Source organism: Canis lupus, chromosome 34, assembly GCF_011100685.1.
Source record: "Canis lupus familiaris isolate Mischka breed German Shepherd chromosome 34, alternate assembly UU_Cfam_GSD_1.0, whole genome shotgun sequence".
NCBI lineage: Eukaryota > Metazoa > Chordata > Mammalia > Carnivora > Canidae > Canis > Canis lupus.
This window is the reverse complement of record NC_049255.1, coordinates 30,985,284-31,011,739: the sequence shown is the minus strand read 5'-3', so window position 1 is coordinate 31,011,739 and position 26,456 is coordinate 30,985,284. Positions and strand designations below refer to the sequence as shown.

At 34.6% G+C, this 26,456-nt stretch overlaps 1 long non-coding RNA gene across 3 annotated transcripts in view; it reads right to left on the bottom strand.

Moving 5' to 3' along the window:
- Positions 1–26,456, bottom strand: part of LOC111093825 — a 133,281-nt gene that overhangs the window by 22,612 nt on the left and 84,213 nt on the right. For all 3 annotated transcript variants that reach the window (XR_005383935.1, XR_005383933.1, XR_005383934.1), the window contains 2 exons: positions 20,454–20,616; positions 16,519–16,600 (listed from right to left, as the gene is read on the bottom strand). This is a non-coding gene — a long non-coding RNA (uncharacterized LOC111093825). The remainder of the gene's footprint in view (positions 1–16,518; positions 16,601–20,453; positions 20,617–26,456) is intronic.

Sequence of the window (26,456 nt, the reverse complement as noted above, 5' to 3'; positions counted from 1 at the left end):
TATTGTGAGCATGTACTGTAATTTCCTCTCTCAAATCCTGCAGGATATAGAAATCCTGGCACTGGCATATTTACTAAGATGCTCTTTTTACTGTAGTTTGGGGTATTTTTCTTGATAAATGGGTTGATTTATAAATTTAGACTCTCCATTTGTTAATATATTCAAATGTCCTAATTATAAATTAAATTTTGTTTTTCGATCTCCTCATTCTTTTTCACATCTCACGTCTTTTCCTCTCTTCTCTTCCTGTCTCACTCTTCCAATCTACCATTTAAACATTTAAAGATAGTTCTTAAGCACCAATGGAAAACTTGTATCTTCTAAGGGTTATTTTACAGTAGTCTTAAGAGGTTTCAAAATCCTATCTGCTTTGTATCTATTGCCACAGTTTGGGCTTTCATCATTACTTAATTCAGAGATTTAATTGGATTCCATATTCTTTGTGTGATCATCAATTTTTTTGTTCACTATTTAATTACATTTGTAGTTATCGGGAAAATTATTACTTAAAGTTATTTATTTTACTAAAAGGAGTCCAGTTGGGTGGGATTGCCACTATTATGGTATCAATGGAATTGGCTGCAATCATTCCTCCGGTTGGGAATTAGGAGGTAGCATTTAAAACTTTTTAAAATAGGTGAGAGGGGAACCCTGGGTGGTGCAGCAGTTTAGCGCCTGCCTTTGGCCCAGGGCGCGATCCTGGAGACCCGGGATCGAATCCCATGTCGGGCTCCCAGTGTATGGAGCCTGCTTCTCCCTCTGCCTATGTCTCTGCCTCTCTCTCTCTGTGTGACTATCATAAATAAATTAAAAAATTAAAAAAAATAAAAAAATAAAATAAAATAGGTGAGAACCTCAGATATTTACAGGCAGTAAATCCTAGAACTTTTGAGTAATTTATAAGAGGATTCAGTTAATTATGAAAACATTATGCCAAAACATAATTTAAAAATAGCAAGTCTCAGGGCACCTGGGTGGCTCAGTCGGTTAAGTGTCAGATTCTTGATTTTGGCCAGGTCATGATCTCAGGGTCCTCGGGCTTTGCGATGGGCGTGGAGTCTGCTTAAGAGTCTCTCTCTCCTGCTCCTCCCCACCCCTGCTCAGATACTCAATCTCTCTCTCAAAAGAAAGAGCGAGCGTCAAATCAAGCTAGACTCCTCCAAGTACTGGTACTTTTTCAAATTCTTGACTAGAGTAAGTTGTTTTATTCTTCTGAAAGAAAATAGTAGCATAGTCCAAAACAAAACAAAATAGTTATCAACTCTCCAAAGCAGTATTTCCAAAAAGATTATAGTTTTTATTTTTTGTTTTTTTTTTGTTTTGTTTTTTTTTTTGGTTAAAAGCATCACTAAATTGCCTAGGGCATTGGCCATTATTAACAGGTTCCTATGGAGTGTTGGTTTGTTTTTGTTTGCTTTTTTTTTTTTCCTACATTCAGATGCAACAAGTTAGGCAGAAAGGGGTAGACACTAAATAATAAAATTAAAATTACATGATGGACAATTCCCATATTATTCGAGACCCTGATACCTCATAGTAAAAACTCATACATTTTATAAGTCATCAAAATGCTTCCTTCTTTGGGATTTACAATCATAGTACTTTTTAAAAACATGTTTCTTTTGTCACCTGATGTCGAAGTTTTTACTTTAGTTCACTTCAAAATTATAAGACTAAGCACAACCTTCCATTCTGGTTAAGAACTGTAATTGATCCTACAAGATCCTACAAGACAAAACCAGGTTATTTCCTATGTGATGTTATCAATATCAGGGAAGATTCCAAAAATTTCTATGCATGCAACATTAGAGGCAGTACTTTTCAAATTTCACCTTACATCAGAATTATCTAGAAAGCTTATTAAAAACTGGGATCCAGGGATCCCTGAGTGACTCAGCGGCTTAGCACCTACTTTGGCCCAGGACATGATCCTGGAGTCCCAGGATCAAGTCCCACATAGGGCTCCCTGCATGGAGCCTGTTTCTCCTTCTGCCTGTGTCTCTGCCTATCTCTCTCTCTCTGTATCTCTCATGAATAAATACATAAAATCTTTAAAACAACAACAACAACAAAAGCAACAACAACAACAACAAAAGCTGGGATCCCAGGGCTTCTGAGCCTCAGTCCCAGAGGTTCTAAGTCAGTAGGTTTGAGAGAAGCAAGGCAATAATTTGCATTTCTGACAAGTTTCCAGGTTATGTTATGCTGCTGGTCTAGAAGTCACTCTTTGAAAATCACTGCATTATGAAACTGAGTGACTTGTCTTGAAGTGTCATTTGCATAGTAACTTCACTGTTATTAATTAGATAGCAACATTTTCATAAACACATTTTATTTATATTTTACATTGAGAAAATGTCAAATGCCCATGCTAATTTTTTTCTTTAATTTGAGGTGACTAGGGGAAATGCAGAAATAATGTGGGAAATGAAGCCCACTTTGAGGATAACTGTGGATCTACACTATAGTTTTTAGGGTACTACATCACACTAATGTTTGTAGAAAAAATTCATGTTTGATGGAGTTGATGGAAAAGTATTAAAGGAAGAGAAAACTATAAAAGACTCAGTAAACAAAACAGTTTTGGATATTATGGAGCTCATAAATTCTGAAAGGCAAGTGTCAGCACATTTCTTTATCTCTATTCTGACTTCTTTTTTCTTTTCTTTTTATTTTTTTCTGGAAAAGAAAAGAATAGGCTTTGCATTTTATGGGATATATATGATTTATAAACAAAATTCAGTGAGAATTTTTTTAAAAAAGTCTTTTTGTTGTTGTTCCAAGGAAATTACTTTTAATAGAAAATCACAATTTCACATTTTATCTGAAATAGATAGAAAGGTTGCACAAACCACAATAAATAAAACAATTTAAAGGAATAGTCTAGCTTAATGAAAAAAGCTTCTTCCTATTATTTTCTATAGTTATTCAATGATACCCTGGCTTTAAAAGTCAAGTCGTAAATTTACAGTAATTTTCAAGAAGGTTAATAACGTTAGAGAAGACCTTTCTGTGGTCTCATTTTTTTCCTTCACCTCTTCACTATAGATTCTGTACCTAGCTTTCCTACCATGCTACTTTTGTATTGTTTTGAATAATCATTTGATAATAATTGTCTCTCTCCATTTATAAATTCTCTAGTCTTGCTTTATTTATTATGTATGATGCATATAATGTTAAACACAAAAAGAAATCCCTTATGATTTAATAACTTGCAGCAATATTAACAGATTATTTTCTTAATAAAGAAAAGATGAGTGCTCTATACATAGATTACTAGTATGTATTGTTCCAAGGAACAAAAGTGATAGGCAACCTTTTTTTTTTTTGTTATTTGTAAAGAAGACATGGTACCAACCATGCAGTCATTTCAGAAATGGCCTGATTAGCAAACTCAATGCTTTCAAAATCCCCTAAAATTCATTCATTGTTTATTTATTTTTAAAAATATTTTATTTATTTATTCATGAGAGACACCTTTCCTTCATGAGAGAGGGAAAGGCAGAGATATAGGCAGAGGGAGAAGCAGGCTCCTCACAGGGAGCCTGATGTAGGACTCAATCCCAGGACCCCAGGGTCCCAGGATCACGCCCTGAACCAAAGGCAGACGCTCAACCGCTAAGCCACCCAGGAGTCCCTCATCCGTTGTTTATAAATATTTGCTTTAGGTTCCTCTGGATCAGAAGTTAGAAAAATCAAAATACATGGAAATAGTGCTTTTTATAAGATTTTTATTTATAATCTTGAAAATAAAATAATCTTACTAGTAAGGAAACTTAGAGCTGAAAGAAACGTTAAATACCACCTGGTTGAACATGTACTTGATCTGAGAATTATTTCTTTATCACTAATACATTCATTAGTATAAAAATATATTTTGAATTCCTACTGTTTGAGGGAAGGAACTGTTCTAGATACGAGGTCCATAAAAATTAATATATAGTTTGTTTCAGTGAATTTGCAGACATGTAGGACAAAGAGTTCAAGCAGATAATTCACTATAGTATAAAGTGTAAAAGTTATAGGGCACAGAGGAAAAGGTATGCACTTGACACTGTTCACTCTCCTCTTGTTTTTTATATGAAAACTCTACTTTGTTTAGTTTATATTGGAGATCTCCTGATCTTGAGGATACCTCCAAGGGGTGATGGTTGTGACTGATGTAGCTTAGTCCTGGTGATATGGTTCCCTTTGACCAGCCGTATAATCCAGTTAGACCAAAAGAAATCCAGGCAGAAATAAACTGGGTGGGCTTTCTAGGAAAACTCTTGGTTTCCTGATAAAATGAGAAATAACCAATTGGCATTGTCCCCTTTTGCCTCCTGCCCATTATCCTATTTCCTCTCCAAAATGTAGGTTGAAAAGGACCATTTTATGACAAGGGGACAAGAAATATCTTAGAGATTTGGAGATATATGGTCCCTGACTGTTCACCCATTGTATCAATCTTATAAGCTGGCTATCTCTGGACTCCTTGGTATCACATAACAAAATGTCTATCTCCTTAAAGTAACATTAATCAAGGTTTCTGTTATATGCAATCAAACTCATAATTCAAATAGAGAAATAAAGTCCAACATATATCCTGTAATCTCTGAATAAATGCTATTTGTTATGTCTTACTATGATAAGGAGCTATGTCTGTTCTAAAGATCAAATATTTTAGAGAGTTATTTCATTAAAATTAAGTAAAATCTGATGGCTTGAATATCCATTTAAAATATCACTGTAAATTCATAGCTTTTCAGAGCCAACAGTAGCTTAAAAAATTTAAAGATACATAACATCATAAATTTTAAAGATACACATACCATGGACTGGCAATGGATCTGGGTGGGCCCATAGGGTTTTAAGTTCAGATACAAGTAGCAGTAATCTTGTTTCTGTCAAAACCTATGTGGTATTTGAGACACTAAGTACTTATGTCCCCAAATGAAAAAATGGGAAATAAACATTCTCTCTGTACACAAGCAAGGAATTTCTCTAGATCATATACAAGAAGTAAAATACCTGAGTATACAGTGTGCTTATTTTCACACTTAAAAATTGTTGGTTACATTCCAAAGTTGTTATGATTTATACAGTGATCAACAGTGCTTAAGATTTTCTACTTCTCTATATATTCATAAATAGTTCATATTGTTAGATCTTTAACATTTTTTCCCTATCTTATGGGTGTAAAATTGGGTCTTGCTGCTGCTATAATTCACATATCTCTGATCACTACTGGGTTAGATAGCTCTTTAGTTGTTTATTAGACATTTATATTTTATTCTCTTTGAAATATATACATATTCTTGATTATTTCCTCACTTTTTATTATTGTTAATGTTATTGACACTAATATTTTCTCTATTAGATTTGTGGAAAATAGCTTGTTCCAAACTTCCCTTTTATTTACCTTTGCATAAGTAATATTTTGTTGTAAAAATGTTTCACACTTTATATAATCAAATATATTAATTTTTTTCATTTTGATTTTTGTTTTATATTTTGCCTAGATACCATATTTATCCTAAGTGTCCTAAGATATATATATCTTATATATATATATATATATAATTTCAACACTAATAAGTATCTGTATATCATTTTAGATGTTTATCCCAACTAGAACTTATTTGATGCCTAATATGAGAAAGGAATTTATTCTATTTTTTTACAGAAGGTTGTTACTTCAATTCAGTTCATTAAATAGTACACCCTTCCTCACAGATTTTTCTTTTACCAAGTTGACATGTATTTCTTTGAAAAACAACTGGCAATATTTACCCAGTGAAAAATTATCATATTCAATGATTTGTTATGAGAATATCTCAGGGCCTTCAATATCTTTTCTATTTTCAGAACTGTTTTGGGTAATGATGATATTAATTTTATACTTCTGTAAGAATTTTAGAACCAATTTATCAAGACTCCTCCTCCTAAAAAGCTATTGGGATTTTGATTGTAATTATATTATCATTATATTTAAATTTGGGAAAATTTAATACTTTCAATATTGGGCCTTACTATTCACAAACAGGAATATTTTTTTATTTATTCAAACCTTCCTTAATGATTTTCAATAATATTTTATAATTTGCTCCCTAGAGTTCTTACAGTTAACAATTTTTAGCAACAATTTATTCAGTACTTAACTAATTTTTGTTTGATATAAAAATATACATAAATATGCAGAAATTTTAATGAATTATGTGATATTTTTTAAATAAAGTGTATAGTACCTTTATATAGAGTTAATGTAAAGACAGAGTGTGCACTCAAATCAAATAAAAAAACACCCAATGGTGGTTTCCTCTAGAGACAGAAACAAACAAACAAACAAAAAACCACAGGAGCTATGTAAGGAGAGCATAGAGGATTTCAGCTTCATCTGTAAGTTATTATTTCTTTGAAACAAGAGAACAAATGATCTGAAGTAAATATGAAACTTTTTCTTAACTTTTGAATAGTGGACATATGTGTATTAATTGTATCCTTGTAGTTATACCATCTTTACATATTATCTTTATTTAATTTTCCATATAATTAAAAAAGAAATACAGCGATGCAAGACTTTAAAAGAGACACATAATAAAATCAAATAAGCAAACAAGCCACTAGAAATAGAATATACAGCTATGTACTAGCCATTGATTTATCCAAGAGGAGTATTCCCTGGTCATCAGAGGAATCCTAAGCAAGTGCTGTACACTGCCAGGTGTCAGCAGATCTCCAGTCAACCTGATAATAGCACCATACTTCACAGTCTTGTAAATTTTACACAACTGATATTCTTATATGCTGGCCTATGCTTCCTCTCAACCGCCTCAAGAGTGATCTCTAAAACCCTTTACATTATAAAGAGATCCTCCTTTAACCTGATACTCTTCACAGAATTCTCCTTTCCTGTCCTTTCCTGAGGCTAAGACCTGACTTTTTTTTTTTTTCCCCCTCCCTGAAGCTTTCTTAAGGGAAAGAGGATGTTCATTCTCCCATACTTTATGTATCTCTGGACAAGGAAATAATCTTGTTAGTATTCTCTTAGTGTTTCATTGTCACTTTCAAGTAATTTTTTCCTTTAAAAAGAGCATGAAGGTTAAGTTTAAAGACTTTTGAGAGATCAGATTGCCTGATCCTGAAGTCTGGCTCCACTTTTTCTATAGTTATTTGATCTTGGGAAATTAGTAATTCTTTCTGTATCTCAATGTCTTTATTTAAAAATGAGAGATTAAAAAAAAAGACTTAACTTCTAGACTTGTGCGAATTAAATCAATTAATACATAAAACACATAGAAAGTGGTTTTTGAATAAACTAATTATAATTTTTTTCACATACATTCATTACTATAATGTTTACTAGAAAAGTCCAAACTATATCTTTTAATTCCCATTATTGCTTTTATGTATTACCTCTATAGTAGCACAAAATCTCAAATATTTCAATATTTTTAAAATAAAATTCTGATATTTCCCTTTAGTTTTCTCTGTGGAGAATTCTAGTCATTTATTTCATGTATTCTCTTATGAGATGATTCCAGACAACTTGTAAGCTTATCTGCTCCATATTTTATAGACGATTGATAGTGATTCCCTCCCAAATTTTTAAAAGGACATGCAAATATAAAAATGCTGGCTGGATGTACGTAAGTGAACTAAGAAAAAATATCTCATAAAATAACAGTTTAAACTATATAGCTACTAATTTTCAAATGTATTGAATCCAAAATAATCAAGACAAATACATTTAACAAGATATGAGAAAAAGTCAGACCTAGATGCATTGCATTACAGGTGAACACCCCATGGCTCAAGTGAATTAATTTACATATTGGTCAACAGGATAGAATCTCCTCCCATGGGAGCTGTAGCATACTGAACAATTTTGGTGGTCTCGGAGCCCACTAAATCAGAATAAAGACCAAAAATCAATGAAAATATAATTATGGCTCTAGAGATTTATATCTACAAATTTATTCTTTACTACAAATAGCAAATGCTTTAATAAAAGTTGAAAAAAATCTCATTTATTAAGATAAGTAGCTTGGTCTAAATCTTGATTGCTCCCCTTTCAATGGTATAATGAAGATAAAGTACACATTCAAATCATTATAGAGTTGAAACACTTGCACAACTTTCCCCAATTCTTCAAGCAAGAATTCCAGGCTTAAAACAGCCCTAATTGGCACTAATTCCATGACCAAAACATGAAAAATTAAGTTGGGCCAATGTGATGTGTTACATTTGTTTTGTGAAAGTCCAAATTTGCAGACTGATGCTCTGAGTTTCTTTGTCATTGACCACTTTAATAAAAAGTACTCTATCCAACAGTACAATAGCAGCATTAGTCTTCAAGTCTTTCATAATTTAAAAATTAACATTAACACTTCTCAAAGTATAGTCTATAGACATCTAGGTGGCCTCAATACTGTTTGTTCTAGGTACATCCAGGAGGATAAGACAATTTTCCTAACGATGCTATTTGCTTTTTTGCCGTGATGGCATATAGTTTGAAAGCAATGGCACATAAAGCTCCAGGCCTTTAACCATGAGTCAAAGTAATGGCCTAACAGTGCCAGTAATCATTAAATTCTTCACAGCAACAAACCTGAAGTAAGAAGAAACCAAAACAGAAAAGAAAAAAATCATTTTAAGAATATCTTTGAGCAGTGAAAAGTATATTAAATGTCAACTGTCTAGCAGTATTTTTTCAATATTCTATATGATGAAATGGAAAGTAAGCATAAAGCTTTTTAATTCAGATTTGAATCACTGTGGTCATCTGGAAGAGAAGCAGTTGTGCAGTTGTTTGAGTTGTGAGCAGATCCAGCCTTTTTTTTTTTTTTTTTTGGTGACATACCATTTTATTTGAAAGAACTATGTAGAAAGACCAAGTATATTTGTTCAGTCTCAGATATTCAACAAACATTTTCTTCAATATGAATTAAACAAATCTATTCCTTCAAAGACAACAATTGAACTTAATGGTCAATGATAAAATTTGAACTTTTCAGTAAAACATTAGGAATTTGGAAAACAGAGAGCTATCATCATGAGCTCGATGGCTTCCCAACATAGAGACTTTTCTGATGAGATTAGTAATGATAAAAAATGAATGATTTAATTTTTAGTATTTTTGAAAAGAAATATGTCATTATTGGAAGATCTGCATCATTCAATGAAACATTATCCAAATGATTAATCACATAAAAAGTTACATTCAAAATACAAGATGGACCAATGGGTTTCAGTGTAATAGAGCATGAAAAGTTCAAAGATGTGACTTCATTATCAGCATTATGACTAACCTTTAAGAAAGTACCACTTCTCCAGTTTGAGCATAGTAACAAAGAAAAATATTCTTAATTATATAAAAAAACTATCAAAACACTCTTCAGTTTTCTAACATTTGTGTTTGAAGCTGGATTTTCCTCATATATTTAAATCAAAATAACATACTCTGCAACAGATTGAATGCGGAGCAGATATGAGAATCCAGGTGTTTTCTATTAACCCAGATCGTATGCTGATTTGCAAAACTATAAAATAACATCAATAATATCTTTAAAGTTTTCTCTTGTTTTGGAAAAATAGTTATTTTTTGTTTTTAAAAAGTTTTTTATGTTAACATATGGCAGGCTTATTATTATTCTTTTTAAATGAAGTAATACATTTTTAAAAAATTCTTATAGGATGGATATCAATAGATTTGACCTTTGTAAACAAAAGCTTTTTAGGTTCCTTAATGATTTCTAAGAATGAAGAAATCCCGGATCAAAAACTTTGAGAAACACTGATCCAGATCAAGGATCAGTCCCTTTCTCATCTGGGTTTCTTCTCTTGGAATAGGAAATTTCTGTCATTCTCTGCAGCAATATTAGGGAAGGCAGGTTCCTTTACAATCTGCCACAGCACTGCCTCCTAGTGTCTAATTTATCATTCAACGAAATGATTTTCTCAATACCTCTCTGTTTTCTTTCATGGTAGGCCTGGCTCGTCAAAATATATTTTTCATAAAACATTTTCAGCCACATTCCTGTAATAAAATTGCTACTTTAAAACTAGTTTAAAATTTTGTTTTCACTTCTATTAATATCCACTTTAGATCTGGTTCATTGTTCAAATCCATTAACATTTTGTAGCTGAATTTTCTATTGGAACATAACTCTGTATCACCTGAAAATTTAATTTAGAACTCCTAAACTTTATTAATAAAAAGTATTTGATAGAGTACTGATGACAGCAAACTTTTTTCACTTTATCAGAGTGTGAAAGATTATCAGTAATTAACCAATGTTATTGGTATATTTTTAATCAATAGTAGAGCCAATAACAATGTTATTATCAATTTCATATTCAATCATCTTATGAAGAAGAAAAGAAGAAGAAGGAAGAGGAGGGGGGAGGAAGAGGAGAGGAGGAAGGGGAAGAGGAGGAAGAGAAGAAACAGATTTCTCTGTTTCTATTTAGAGAACACATGATGGTTTCCTTGTGATCTCTGTTATTATTTCTGAATTCTTCAAATATTTTAAGAGGCATCAATGTCAAGCTTTTCAGTATCTTGTTTCTAGGAAACTTCTATACTTATTGCATACTTTAAAAAAATAGAACATTTTCTTGTAGCCTCCCTCCAGAACCTCCCATTTTAATTTTTATTTCTTAACAATTAACAGTAATAATTTTTACAGCCTCTACAAACCATTCAGTAAACTTGGATATAATATTTAAAAGAGTTTATAATGTTCATGTTCTTATTTCTTCCAATTTGGTCAGCCAAGTTATCCCATTGTGACTTAGTATGATGTCATTTTAAGTCTCATCTAAGAGTATAAGGCAATCACTAGGGTAAAGAACTTCTAAGATGGTCCCCAATAACCTTTCCTTCCTGATATCCATGCCCTGTGTAATTCCTTCTTCTTGTGTGTAGGCTTGACTTAACTGTATCGCTTGTATTGAATAAAATGTAGAAGTGTTGGAATATCACTTCTAAGATTAGCTTATTAAAAAAAGACATACTGTCCCACAATTTCTCTTGGATTGCTTACCCTTGGGAAAATCGATGACCATATTATATGACAACCCTGTAGATAAACCTACAGGGTGAAGAGTCAAGTCCTGCCAACAACCACATGAGTTAGCTTGGAGGCAGAACTTCCTCCTTGTGATGAATCTTTCAGGTAAGATCATAGACACAGCTGACAGCCTGAGAACAATCTTATGATAGACTTTGAGCCTATAGTTCTCAGCTAAGTCACATCCAGATACTTGACCCACAGAAAACTGGACAAAGACGATAAGATATCCAGGCAGGAAAATATAAAATTCTCTATGCCAAGAACTACAGCATCAATAGTGTTGAAGTCATGTCTTAAAATTTATATATAAGGGTATTAGTCAAAGTGATTAAAGGTAATACCTTAAAGTAATTAAGGGTAATAGTCATTGAAGCACATACAAATGCTGCAGGGGTTATTTTAATATAGTTTTATCCAATTTCTGAATTTTCAGTGGCTTCTTGTCCTAATGGATACGTCATGGGAACACTAGACTGAATAATATTTAATTTATTAAATATTATTTATAAGGATTGTTTTTACAGAGACAATAGTGTTTTCTTGGAGTTATTTTACTAATGACAAAACTGAGTCCTCAAGAAATAAATATTGACACTACTGCTATTTGGTTTGAATCACTGTTTATAGCCACACTAACTACACTGATATATGTGTCTCTTTTACTATCCACTCAGTAACCTCTGAGGTAGTTACCATGGCCACTTTTTTTTTTTTTTATCATGGCCACTTTTTAAAAAGATATATTAAGATTCAGAGAGATTTAATAGCTTTTTTGGGGGGGAGAAATATCTCAGCTAATAAGTAGCGACCTAAAGAGCTAACAGTCAGATTTCAAACCTCATTTAAACAATAAGATTACAATCCATAATTTCAGATTTATTTTTTTTCCATTTTTAAATTGGGTTATGTGTATTCCTATTGTTGAATTTTAAGAGTTCTTCGTATATGTTGTATACAAGTCCCTTATCAGATATTTATTTTGTAAATATTTCTCCAGGTATGAGGCTTGTCTCTTTACCTTCTGGACAGTGTCTTTCACAGAGCAGAAATGTCTTATTTTAATAAAGTTCAACTTGTTGCATTTTTTTTCTTTCATGGATTATGTTGTTGCTGTGGTTTGTATCTAAACTCATTGCCAGGAGCATTTGAGTGGCTCAGTTGATTAAGCATCTCCCTTCAGCTCAGGTCCTGATCTCAGAATCATTGCCTGGGCTCTGTGTTAGGCTCCCTGCCCAGCAGGGAGTCTGCTTCAACATCTCCCTCTGCTCCTCCTGTGCTCCCCCTTTTGTACACACTCTCTCTCTCTCTCTCTCTCTCTCCCTCTCTCCTCTCTCTCTCTCTCCCTCCTCTCTCAAATAAATAAATAAAACCTTCTAAAAAAAAATAAACTCACTGCCAAACTCAAGGTCACTTAGATTTTTCCTATGTTGCCTTCCAGAAATTTTACAATTTTACATTTTATATTTTTGCTTTAGTTTTTTTATTTCTAGAATTCCCTTTTGATTCTTTTATAGAGTTTTCATTTATCTGCTTATGTTATCCATCTATTCTTGTATACTGCCTACTTTTGCCATTACATATCTTAGCATGTTAATCATAGTTATTTTGAAATTATTACATCTGGAATTTAAAATCTTTGCCATATGTGGGATTCTAATGCTGTTCTATATCTTCGCACAGTGGTTTTTTATTTTTTTTTTCATTTTCCTTTTTGCCTTTTAGTATTCCTTATAATTTTTGTTTAAAGCTTGGTATGATGTTCCAGGTAAAAGGAACTGAGGTAAACAGGCTTTTGATGTGAAGTTTTATTTATCTGGCCAGAAGTTAGCCTGTGTTTACCTTTGTTGAAGCTATGTCAGAAACTAGAATTTCCTCTGGTGTATTAGTGTTTGTCTCCACTGTTGTCTTTGGGCTTCTCTAGTGACTTCTTAAATAAGGTCTAAGATTTGTAGTTCTTTCAGTTTTAATCATCTATTATTGTACAGATGCCCCACTGATGTGGATATAAGTGTTGGGAGGGAAGAAACAAATCTCTAAATTTTTATTATTAAACCTTGGCCTTTTAGTGTGCCTATATCCCTGAGATATGACTTTCACAAATGCTTCTTTGCTTCCTCATTCCCTCCTGGGTAAGAAAGAAAGACTACTGGGGGCTGCCCTTCCCCCTGCCAGTTAATACTTTAGGAAAACTTTTCACCTTGAGGTCTTGTCTCTGTTACAGGAATATAATGAGGGAAAGAATACTCTAGACTTATTTCAAAATGATATCTTTCCCTCCCCTGTTGGACACATGAAGATTTTCTGCATTGTTCAGAATGAGAATCTGGTTAGGTTTCTGGAGATAAAACATAGAGAAGGCTGGGACCTCTGGAGTTTTCAATTCTTGAGCTAGTCCACACCGAGTCTCCAGTAATTCCTCAATTGCAGGAAAACATTTCCATGTTATTGGCTCCAGGGGTATGAATGTGTGTGCCTATTGCTGGGTTCCTGAACATGGAGAATTGGTTCCTGGGCCATGGCTGAGCAGGCTTACAGCTGGGTCACAGGATTGCTACAGGATATACAGTTAGATTGAAGCTGGTGAATTAGCCAGAGGCAAAATCTTAAATGTAGATAGAAGAAGATATATTACCTTCAAAAAAAAGATTGATGCTTATTTTTTCAGTATAAATGTTCAAAAACTAGACAATAACCTATAATTTAAGGGATTGAAGGAAAATGATACAAAATTCTAATTCAAAATTCTATAACCAACAAAGATATCCTTCAAAAATAGAGATGAAGTCTTCCAAAGCTAGCTTTGATGGGTAAGGAACTTGGAAGCCATCATTTCTATCCTCATAAAAAGAAAAAAGCTGAAGAAACTGAAAAATGATAAATCTTCTTAAATCCATCAGAGAATTAAGGTCACAGGACAAACTAGTGAGAGAAGCATACATAAAATAACAGCTTACCGGGAACAGAATTTGAACACTGGAGCCAATACTGTCACTAATCAACATCACTAATTATGAGGGAAATGTAAATTAATGTAAATGTAAATTCAAAACCACAGTGAGATATCATTCATACCTGTAAGAAGGGCTGTTAAAAAAGGCAAAAGATAACAAGTGTAGGGAAGGATATGGAGAAAAGGGAACCCTTGCACATTGTTGGGGAATATGTAAATCAATGCAGCCATTATGGAAAACAGTATGGGGGTTTCTCAAAAAATAAAAATAAAACTACCATATGACCCAGCAATTCCACCTCTAGATTTTATTTGCAAAGGAAATGAAATATGTACCTCAAAGAGATACCCATAATACTGTATGGCATACTTGAAATTTGCTAAGAGGGTAGAAGTTAAGTATTCTTGATATGCACACACACAATGTAAGGTGACAGATTTGATGATTAGCTTGATTATGGTAACATTTTACTATATATATATATATAAAATCATCACATTGTGTAGCTAAGATACATGCACATTTTGTCAGTTATGCCTCAATAAAGTTGAGGAAAAAAGTTTTGCCACTGATTTGATTTTTAGCAGTCTTATGATGTTTCTAGATTGATTATTCTTTATATTTATCTTGCTAAGGGCTTCAGAGTTTTTTGAATCTGGATTTATTAAATTTTTAAAAAATGTATGCTCATTAACTTTTGTTTCTGTCCCATTCTCTTGCTTTTGTCCTGATTTTCCCATTAACTTCTGTAAGACTTTTCACTTTCTCCCACCTTAATCTAATGCTTTCAATTTGTCCTTTTAGTTCACTTATCTGTGCTTCAGTTTGTATATTTTCTATTTTCTGTCAATTCTTAATTTTGTTTTGTTGTTCCCAGTCTGCTGTTAAGTCAAAGTAACAAGAGTTTCTGATTTTACATATTATAATTCTCAAGTCTAGAATTTTAACTGTTTATAGTTTTCTAATGAAATTCACCAGTTTGTCTTTTTATTATATGTTTATCTATTTTTAAACATAACAAATATAGTTATTTTTAATTTTTTAAAAAAATCTAATTTATATTTGCATATCCATGGTGTTTCTATTTATTTATTTTTTTTCTCATACTATCTTTTGATATATAAATCTGATATAAATCTTCTGATAGAATAATTAATATGTTGTTTAAAAATGTCAGCTTGACTGAGTTCTTATATTAAGATTCTGGGGAAGAATATATTTGTAAGTTCATTCTTATTGACAGAATTCAGTTCCTCATGGTTTTAAGACTGAGGTCCCCATATTCTTGATGGCTGTTGGCCACAGGTCAGTCTCAACTCCCAAAGGCTGCACTCCCAACTACATGCATCTTGACATTGGCCATGGCATATTGAATCCTTCCCTTGCTTAGAATGTCTCCAATCATCCCTTCTGCTCCACCCATGATCTCTTTAACAAAGGATTTTCCAGCTACATCTTTGTTCTTCTCTCTAGAATATGCCTTTTTTTTGTAATATAAATAGTATTTCCCAAATCTTCAAATTCCGTTTCCTTGAACTTATCTCTTTCATCTTGCATTTTACTAGAAACAGTATGGAGAAACCAGGCCATACCTTCAACACTTTGCCTAAAAATCTCTCAGTAAGGAGGGTCTTCAGAAGGTTTGTTTGTTATTTCTGGGTGGTGATTATTCTTTTTTTTTAATAATAAATTTATTTTTTTATTCGTGTTCAATATGCCAACATACAGAATAACACCCAGTGCTCATCCCATCAAGTGCCCCCATCAGTGCCCGCCACCCAGTTCTCCCCACCCCCCGCCCTCCTCCCCTTCCACCACCCCTAGTTCGTTTCCCAGAGTTAGGAGTCATCCATGTTCTGTCTCCCTTTCTGATACTCTTATTTAGTTGTTATAATCCAAGAAGAAATATTTAGGCTACTGTTTTGTCTGCCCAATGGTGACACTATCTTATCCTCTCTCCCTTCTTGTCTTGTTAAATCCCTTTTTTACAGAAAGTTTATATTTCAGATGGTGTAAGGATGTGTTTCAGGCTAACTGGAGATTTTTCTATGATCTAGGGTTTTTAAGAAAGATTTATTTATTATTTATTTGTTTGTTTGCTTGTTTGAGATAGATAAAGAGAGATAGAACACATGTGAGCTGGAAGGAGAGAGAAAAAAAGCAAATCTGAAGCAGACTCTGTCCTAGGGCTTAATATTATGACCCTGAGATCATGAACTGAGCTGAAACCAAGAGTCAGCCACTTAACTGACTGAGTCACCCAGAAGCCCCTATGATCCAGGAATTTTAACCTAAGAGTTTTGAGATTCTACTCTTTGTCAATGATAATAAGCAACAGTATAGTTCTTTCCCCATCACTCCAAGCAAACATTCTTTTTCTTATTCTCACAGATCAAATGACTTCCCGATTATGGTTGTAGATATTTCTCATTTAGTCCTGTGTCATCTGCTTCTAGCCAATTCCCTCTTGACACCATTGTTGTAGTAAAGATATTGTTTTTGCACCTTACCTTAAGTATTTTGCTTTTTCCTCAAAGACTGCTTTTTTGCTGGACCTTGTGAGCTGCAAGTGTGGTATTATCTGTTCAATACCTTTAAAAAAAGATTTTATTTATTTATTTATTTATTTATTTATTTATTCATTCATTCATTCATTCATTTGAGAAAGAGAAAGTGCACACACAAGTGGGAGGAGGGGCAGAAGGAGAAGCAGGGAAAAAAAAAAAAAAAAGGAGAAGCAGGGAGCCCAATATGGGACTGGATCCCAGGATGTGGGATCATGATTACCTAAGCCAAAGGCAGATTTAATCAAATGAGCCACCCAAGTGACCCCATTAGATACCTTTTAACTATTTTCACCCTTACATGCCATCCCTGATGAATATCTACTGTTATGGACATTCTTTCCAACCATTTTGTACTTTTGAGTGTTAGCTCCTCCAGCTTTCATTGAATATAGAGTCTGTGTTCATTTCTCATAAATCATGTGGCTATGGGATGATTTCATGGAAAATAATGGAGGAAACTTCTGAAACACTGAAGTTTCTTAGGAAATGATTTCATCTTGAATAATTTATAGGAAAAAATTCAACATGTTAACAAATAAAACAACAGGTAATTGTTATATACTTGAAACAAACTTGAACAGTATGTATGCTACGATGTACTTGAAAATTGATATTTGTAATTACATACTTGGATAAATCATTACTCTGACTAGTTTTTTGAACTATAAAATGTTTTGGAGAGACCTAACATTTCTAAGGTCACTTTCTCTTCTAAATATTTAGGGCTCTATTACTTAATTCATCAAAGTTCTGGCTTGCCAAAGTTTAATTATAGTAAGACCAGTTTTGCAAGTAAATGCTCCCTTTAGAGTAATGAATTTGGATTATATAAATATTATGTACAGGACATGTTTATGTTAAGAAAGTTAAATTTCCAACTTATTTCTTAAAACCTCTTAATTTACAATAGAAAAAGTACTTATATTTTCCAAAAAAATTATAACATATGATTATTATTATAAATGATTCAAACTCTCTTAACATGAAAACACTACTGTATTTTCTCTTTGCTTTGGTATGTTAAAAGAATGGAATAAAAATTTTTTCTCACTTCTACAGAAATTTTTAATATTAAATTTTCCCTTTTCCTCAAAGAAAGAAGGACTGGTTTTAGGTTTCGGATGTTTCCAAATTTGGATTTAATAGATCATACATAGGATGCCTGGGTAACTCAGTGGTTGAGTGTCTGCCTTTGCCTCAGGGTCTTATCCTGGGGTCCTGACATTGAATCTCGTGTGGGGCCCTCCATAGGAAACCTGTTTCTCCCTCTGCCTGTCTCTGTGTGTCTCTCATCAATCAATAAATAAAATCTTAAAAAAAAATAATATGCCATACATGTCTCTTGTCAAACAAGAAGAAAATATATTTTAAGAAAAGATAAAATATAGGATTCTCCTTAGAGAAACAATAAAAGAGGAATACTTTCCCCTGTAAAAAAGCAGTTCAGATAATTGAGAAGAGAGCTGCCTAACCAAGGAGTTGATTGTGGTGAAGTTCCACAGGACTCAGCCTGGAAAGAGTTGAGTAAACAGACCAAATAGCCATTTTAAAGAGCTTTGTGGGACAGCCCTGAAGCCCTGCTGGAATGGAAATGTTGCCCTAACACTTCTCAGTCTTTACTTTAGAGAGAACTTTTCATTGTCTTAGTCCAGAAGATTATTATTATCTTCAAATAGTCATTATCAAGACCCACTGAATAAAAAACTACTAATTATAGCATATTTCCCAAATAACTTTACTAATACATTCACTCAGATTGAATGCACTTTAAATGTACAAATTAAATCAGGACATCTGGAACTTTCAAGATTATTGCCTAGGGATCATGTATAATAGCTATTTATTCAGCACATTATTACTTTTTCAAGGAACAATTAAGCTCATGATCTTATTTACTCTCCATAATAAAAACTGACAGTGAAGTACAATTGAAAAATTCTGGCCCAGGACTCAGAGATCTAAGACCTAATTTGGCTCTGTTTCCAAAGTCACTTAATTTCACTGTAAAAAGTCACTTAATTTCAATATGCATCACTAAATTCTGCTTTTTTCGGTAACAAAACACCATTTTTTCAATCTATTAAGAGTTTATGTTGTTCAGATGAGACAAGTGCCTCCACTGGCATAGGAGTTGAAGCCATTGCCTGAATGTCAGTGATTTATTCATTAATGGACATAGAGACCAATTATGAGACAGCAACACTAATTCCTGGGACTTTTGTTAGAAAAGAGACTTTCGGGGTACCTGGGTGGCTCAGTGGTTGAGTGTCTGCCTTTGGCTTAGGGTGTGATCCCAGGGTCACACCCCGGGATCAAGTTATGCATCAGGCTTCCCACAGGGAGCATGCTTCTCTCTCTGCCTGTATCTCTGCCTGTCTCTGTGTCTCTGATGAATAAATAAATAATAGCTTAAAAAAAAAAGAAAAAAGAAAAGAGACATCCTTTTCTGGGGATTACTAAACTGGTAGAATTAAGGCCTGGAGGTCTAGAAGTCCCTGTGTTAGACAATCTTCCAGCAAACAAGGCCAATGCAGAGGAAAATAAAATAAATACTGAGAAAGACAGAGACCTCTTGATTCAACATGAGTTTGTGTATTCATTCAGCCATGTTTACCCAACACACTCTTCTTTTTTTTCCTTTAGTCAGTTTGTGTTGGAGTTTTGACATTTGCAAGAAGACAAGTATGACTCATACATTATCTTTAACTATAAAATTATATAAGTAACTACATTATAATTTCCAAAGTTAAATCACTATAATGCAAAACGTAAGAGGAAGTAATTAAATACAGACTCTAAAGTCCCTAAGTGCAGGGATCTTTTCTTCCAATGACAATTCATCAGCGGCAAGAACAACACTTGAACATAGTATGCATTCAATACATATTTGTTGAATGAATGAATGGATTTTAATAATAAAATGGGGAAGCCATTTTCTAGTTCTATCCCCCTTATTGGTCCTACTGGAAGAAAGAAAGTACAATATCATTTACTTGCCATTGAGTATGGTGCAGTTCAGAAACGCTGGAACCTTTTTTGTCTTCACGAAATTGGAAAACACGGGACTCTCCACAATTCTTACTTGTATGGCTGACCATGAATACAGTTATTGTATCCATGAAGATCTAAAACATCTATTTTATCATAATTAAATCTTTATTTGAACATACATTTTTCATAGGTTTATATAATGAAAGAATAATTCCATGATTATCAGGTGTTTTCTGATCATTTACTATGTGCTAGGAATTGTGTTATTACAATATTATGGTAGAAATAGCAAAATAACTCCTAGATGTGTTTCCCATTAGCTATGAATAAAATGTTTACCTCATAGAGTTTGTGAGGGTAAAAAGATAAAAATGTAATTCTACATGTGAAAATACATTATAAGCTAGAAAAATTAATACGTACATCTAAGGTGTTTCTTAAGGGCAACCCAAATTAGTACTTAAAATTGGGTCAAAGATCATGGACGTGAGCAGTTGCCCTGAACCATGTCTATAGAATACAAAAAATATAGAATAATGTAGAATAGAAAGTAGAAATTGGCAGAATGGTCCCTAGAACACAACTCTAGAAAGCATCATTCATACTAATCATACAAAGTTGCCGCCCTAGGTCACGAGTAGAAATGGCCCATTTATGACAATTGGTCTCTCATCTTGCTGTCAGTGACACTTCAGTCCCTGTTAAAGTATCTTAAAACATACCTTTATTCCCAAAGTTACTTTATATATACTCATGGCTAAGGCCTATAACCAACCACATGGATTCTACATTCTACCCTCCTTTCATCTCCAGATTCAGCTTCCCACAGGGATGCCTACTGCCAAGACCACTCTGTTGGAAAACTGTAGGAAGGCACTTTGATTTACATTCTGTTCCCCACGGATGCACTGTCTCCATCAGGCATTGGCAAGACTTTTTCCAATCTCTTCTGCTGCCGCTGGCACTTTTGTTGGGCATTGTTGCTGCTTCTTCCTCTGCCAGAAACTTGCATCCCTGCTGAAATGGATACCTCAGAGAGCCAATGTGGTTCTTTGTGGGAGAAGAAAAAAAAGAGCCATTAGCTCAAGCTTTTTATTAAAATATAGAAACCTGGAAATAGCCGTGATGGTTTTGCGGACAGCAGGACACTTAAAACTTTACTAGAAAATTTGAGGATGGCCAGGCGAAGTCCATTTTTTGTTTCAGAGAATTTCCATTGTCCAGATTCTTGAAAGGATTAATGAATCGAAGCTGTGTTAATCATAAAACATGATTCAGGGCCCACAGGACTGAATCCATGGTTTATCAGCAACTCATCAACTAACTGGATTTAGCAATAGGTAGGGAAAGAACTGCTGAAAGCTAAGTCTTTTCCAGAGTCAGTGGAATTTTTTTATTCCTTCAGCATCTCTAACATTCTGAACCCAGTGCATTTTCCACAGGCACTATGGCCAATGTCGAAGTATAAATGCTTCCTTCACTTCTGCTGTTCTGTTTTATCATAGGGCTATTATAGCACCTCATAGTCTTAATCTCTCAAACCCTCCAGAGGAATTCCATATAAATCTATGTGCATCTGGGTCAGGGACTAATTTTTTGACAAGTACAACATTGTGCTTAGAATCAGCTCTCCTATTGGGAGTCGAATTGTATCACCCCCAAATTTATATGTTGAAGTTCTAACCCCAAGGACTTCAGATGTGATTGTTTAAAGGCTTAAGGTAAAATGAGGTCACTAGGGTGGGCCCTATCCCAATACGATGGATGTCCCTATAGGAGGGGGAAGCCTGGTGACAGACATATACAGACAGAGGACCACGTGAAGGCACACGGAGAAGACGGCCGTTTACAAGCCATGGAGAGAGGCCTCAGAAGAAATCAACCCTGATGGCATATTGATCTCAAATTTTCAGCCTCCAGAAGTTTGAGAAAATAAATTTGTAGCATTAAGCCATCCAGTCTGTGTTACGTTGTTATGGAAGCCTTAGCAAACTAATACATCTCCCATTTTAGAGCCAAAGTTTTGTTAATAGAGGATTCCAATTCTGGTGTCCCCATCATTCCTTAAAATAAATTCTCCCTCAGAAGCCTCTCCAGTCTTCTTCCTCCTGACATATATAGCAGGTAGAATCCCAGTGCTGTATGCAGCTGAAGCTTGAGGTGAGCCACACAGGCCTCCTGCTCAACCCAAACACTCCTATTTTACTTTTAATGAACTGTCACAGCCCTATTGTTGGTAGCATCAGTATAACAGATGCCCCTTTTAAAAAGGTAAGAATTACTTTGCCATACATCAGTCTCATTAAAGTTCACAAATATGAACAGAGAGCAAAAGGCAAATTCTACTTAAAAGAGAGTAATGCATTTGTTCATCTGCTTCCACTTTGTAATAACATCTTTAGAAGAACCTCCCTATTGCTCTTCTATTTACAAGTTTTGGTCAATACCTGAAGTAATGGTCTTGTCATTAGGCTCGCTTAAACATAAAAGGTTTGTGGTGTCAGAGAGAACTCTCATTGAAAAAGGAATTGACTATATGGCACACTTGAATGTGCTTGCACTTCTAAATGAATTTGTAAGCTCATCCTGATTGATGACACATTGAGCAACATCTTGCAGGGTTGGAGAAGAAAATTAAATATATATAGATTGCACACTGGTAAAGGATGAGTGTTCTTTTCTTTGCTCGATGTGAGTTAAAATCTTGTTATATGTTAGAATAACTCATTTTTTTTCTCATTATAAATTAATAGGTAGACTATAAACACATGAGTTAAATAGATATGTATTTAAATGCTTATTTTTCTACTTAATATTATAAGACCCCTCCATGTCAATAGAGATTAGAACGTCCCAACCTGTAAACTAGGGATAATAATGCCTGTTTCACAGTAGTTGCAGGGATTTATTAATGCATAGTGCCTGGAAATTCAGAAATGTGCAATAAATGTTTGTTGCTTTCTTTTTTGTTTAAAGATTTTATTTATTTATTCATGAGAGACACACAGAGAGAGGCAGAGACACAGGCAGAGGGAGAAGCAGGCTCCATGCAAAGAGCCCAATGCAGGACTTGAACCCGGGAATCCAGAATCACCCCCTGAGCCAAAGGCAGGCACTAAACTGCTGAGCCACTCAGGCGTCCCAATGTTTGTTGCTTTCAATAATGTTTGTCAGCAGAAACAAAAACTTCAGCATTACCATAAAATTAAGTTGACTATAAAAAAATGCATATATGGCATGTTTTGTTTGAGAGAGTATAATAATTTCCTGGGGATGCCATAACAAAGTACCACAGACTAGATGGCTTAAGACAACAGAAATTCATTCTCTCACAGTTCTGGATGCTAAAAGTGTGAATTTAAGGTGTTGGCAGGGCTGGTTCCTTCTGGAATTACTGATGATGGGGAAATGGTCTCATGCTTCTCTTCCAGCCTCTGGTTACTGGCAATCCTTGGTGTTCTTTAGTTTCTAGATGTATCACAGCAATCTCTGCCTCTACCTTGACATGACTTTCTTGTAACTGGATTTAGGGCCTACCCTAATCCTATATGGACTCATTTTATGTTTACCAATTATATCTGCAAAAATCCTACTTCCAAATATTCACATTCTTAGGTTCCAGGTAAACATGAATTTTGGAGGCAGATGCTACACAACCACATATAGTGTGCTCTCTGTCTTTCCCATATTCACATCTATCCCACATGTAGACATTCATCCCATCCCAACATCCCTGAAATTCTTAACCCATTCCTGAATGAGTACTACCATCCTAAAATATCAACTCAAAAAGTTTCAAATCCCATCATTTAAATAATCTGGATCAAGTATGGTTGAGACTCTAGATATGATCTATGCTGGGGCAAAATTCTTCTCTAGTTGCGGACATGTAAAAATGGAAGATGAGTTGTCTGCCTCCTGTAGGCAAGACAAGCTCCAATAGACAGTCCGATTCTGAAAGGAAGAACGTGGAAGGAATAAAGTGCTCACTGGTCCAAAGCAAGTTCACAACTCAACAAGGCAAGTTCTATTAGGTTTCAAGGCCTGAAAATAATTCTCTGTGTCCAGATGCTTTGCTCTCTGGGTTTGTGGAGGTCTCCCACTGCTCATGGTCTCTGGACCATGCTTAGAGTCATTCTCCCTTCATTTCATCCCATCTCTGTCCCTTTCAGTCCAAGTTGGTTAAAAAGATCTCAAAAATGTCATTCTTTCATGCACGTCAAGAGGATCCATACCATTAGCAGGATTTTCCGCAGGTCATTCCTTTTCTTGGATAGTTTTCTACAGGTTCTTCCTGGATAATCCTGTCTCTCCTCCTGGCTTCTTAAGAGAAGCCATTGAACCCCTGAGTCACACACCTACTTTCTTCCCAAAACATTCAGCCAGTCCTGGAGTTCTCTCTAGTGAATCCTTCTTTTTTTTTTTTTTTCTTTTTTTTTCTTTTTTTTTCTTTTTTTTACAATAGGAGTAGGCTGAGGATTTTCCAAATCAAACACTGGTTCCTTTTTGCTTCATAGCTTGTTTCTCAACTTACCTCTTTCCTCTTGCATTGTACGATATATAGTGGGGACAAATCAAGCCACACTTTCCATATTTTGCTTGGGAATCTCATCAGCTAAGTACCCAAGGTCGTAGCTTGCAAAGTTCTACCTTCCACCCAACACTAGGACACAATTCAACTAAGTTTTCTGCCCCTTTATAACAAGAATCAGGAATCATCTTTCCTGACAGGTCCACTAACATGGTCCTCATCTCCTTCTGAAAACTCACTAAAGCACTTGGAATATTCATACATCTACCAGCATTCCCTTTATGATGAGCATTTTCATGTATTCTCTAAAATGACAGACGCTTTCTTGCCCGTTCTTTTCACTTTCATCTGTGCCTTCACCAGAACTACCCTTTTCAGAGGTCTGAATTCAAGGTGTTTGACAAGGTTAGTTTTTTCTGAAGACTGTGAGACAGAAAATGTCTCATGCCCCCCTCCTTCCATGTGGTAGTTGTTCCTGTTCTTTGTCTTAGATACATATCAGCAATCTGTGCCTCCACGTTCACATGGCTTTCTTTTCAGTACTTCTCCCCATGGCCTTCTCATTTCCAAATAAGGTCAAATTCTGGGGTTCTAGATGATGAATATTGGGGAACATCATTTAACCCAGAAACACATATCACAGGATATGTGTTTCAAATCAGGACATTGATCCACAGTTAGTGTCCATGATGAATGGAGACCACTTAATAAAGCATTGATTAGATCAAAATTTGCCAATAAGAGGTATTATTTTTTCTTCTACTTCCTGCATAAAAGCATTTTTTCAATATAGTATGCTTTAATAGCAAAATTTAGTTGTTAGTTCATAGGGTTTTCAGGTTTCCACAGAAAGCTGGCATGTGACATAAGTCACAAATACATATCAAGCAAATACAAAACAACAAAAATTAAAAGCATTTGTTTGCCTTTAATTTCAAGACTGGTAAAGGCAACACATGCTAAAGTAATTTAGAAAAACAAAATTAACTATGGAGGCTGAAATTATCACTCCATCTAATTCTTCATGTTTTGCTTCAACCTTAATGTAGTGTTTACCTGATAGGGAATTAATTAATTTCAATTTGTTTATTGTTTGATTTTCCAAACTAATAATCCTCCAAGGCTACTGTTTGTTTTAAGCCCTAATATTATGCAGACTTAAGGTGCAAAGGGACAGTGGAGGACTGTGCTGCTCCTGTGGAGCTGGGCAGCTTTGAAGACACTCCTTCAGCTGCCTGTTCTGGATCTCTAGCAAGCAGCACTTACTAAGAAGAAGGGCTCCAGTGGCTCTTGGCAGCCACAGTCCTAGGGCAAAATGACTTTGAACAAGGACTCAGAAGAATAGTATGACCGAAGCAAGGAGCATTGGGGTGGGTAGAAGAGTGAAGATGAAAGTAAAATAAAGTTGAATAAGTAGGTGGGAGTGGGGAGCTGATGAAATATTTAAATGCCATCTGTTTGTTTCCTGCAACTCCTACCACTAGCCATTCCTTCTTCACTGAAGGGGAGTTATTCAGAAACAACTCGTGTGGAACCGAGCATTTGGCTTAGAAACAATAATATCCTTTAATTTATCTTGTGCTTCTTTTGCCTGTAGGAGACATTTTTTTATTAATTGTATTAAAATCCTCTAATATCTCAGGACTTGGCCCCAAGCATGGGCTCCCAGACAATTCTGACATACATTTGTTATTGTTAAAAACTACTTGAAAATACTTTGCTATTTTATGTGCCCTACCATGACCTTCTATCCTCTGACCACACTAATGCTCAAGTAACACGAGCATTAATTTTATCCTTCAACTTGTTTTTGCAAAACCTCCAGTCTCTTGCCACATCTTGCAGAGGTAGGGTTATAGAGGGATTTCACACATGCTCATAAACAGTCTTGACAGCATTAAGATGAATTCACCTTCTTACCATTTTCCTGCTGAGATCCGTCTTTTGTGGAACCCACTGATGCATTTTTGGATGCCTAAGTAAAGCTACCCTATCATCCAGCCCCATCAGTCTCCATGTGGGCACATTTGTTGCAAATGTGCTACAATGTGCTACAATGGAGAAGCCTCCCTTCTCGGCACACTCAGTGTGCCTCTGCCCTCTGTCCACCTTGCAGAAGTAGAAAATGTTCTCTTGCTCCCCTCTAAGTTTATTGTGCTCCATTACAGTTCCCTAGTGAAACCATTAATGTTCCAATGCCTTATAGAGTTTTTAGTGAAACAAGCTCCCTTTTCAATTTCATTAAGATGAAGGGAAAGTAATAATAGTAATAATAATAGTAATAATAAATGTGTATATGTGGACAAAGAATTCAAAAGGGTTTGTAGCGGAAGGTACTTCTGTCTTCAAACCATTTAGT